General features: G+C 60.3%; 1 protein-coding gene across 1 annotated transcript in view; it reads right to left on the minus strand.

Annotated features, from left to right (window-relative positions):
- LOC112143842 (tropomodulin-1) overlaps positions 1-214 on the minus strand; it is a gene marked incomplete in the record, with an annotated part of 14,938 nt that overhangs the window by 5,163 nt on the left and 9,561 nt on the right.

The following is a 214-nucleotide window of genomic DNA, read 5'->3' on the forward strand; positions in this document are numbered from 1 at the left end:
TACCACCAGACGTGGTACTGGACGCGAACCGGAGCCGGGTTAGGGTGCTGGAGCTCTCCAGGTCCTAGCGCCGGCTCGGTGTTTGGAGACCCGCCGGTGATCTAGTGAGAGCAGCCGGTGAGTTGGAGGGTGGGACGCCCGCGAGCGCGGTATGGAAAGGCACGTATGAGAAAGTCCGCGATTAATGCGTCAAAAAAATTGTCGGCGTCAAGCA

This window comes from Oryzias melastigma, linkage group LG16 (genome assembly GCF_002922805.2).
Source record: "Oryzias melastigma strain HK-1 linkage group LG16, ASM292280v2, whole genome shotgun sequence".
Classification (NCBI taxonomy): domain Eukaryota; kingdom Metazoa; phylum Chordata; class Actinopteri; order Beloniformes; family Adrianichthyidae; genus Oryzias; species Oryzias melastigma.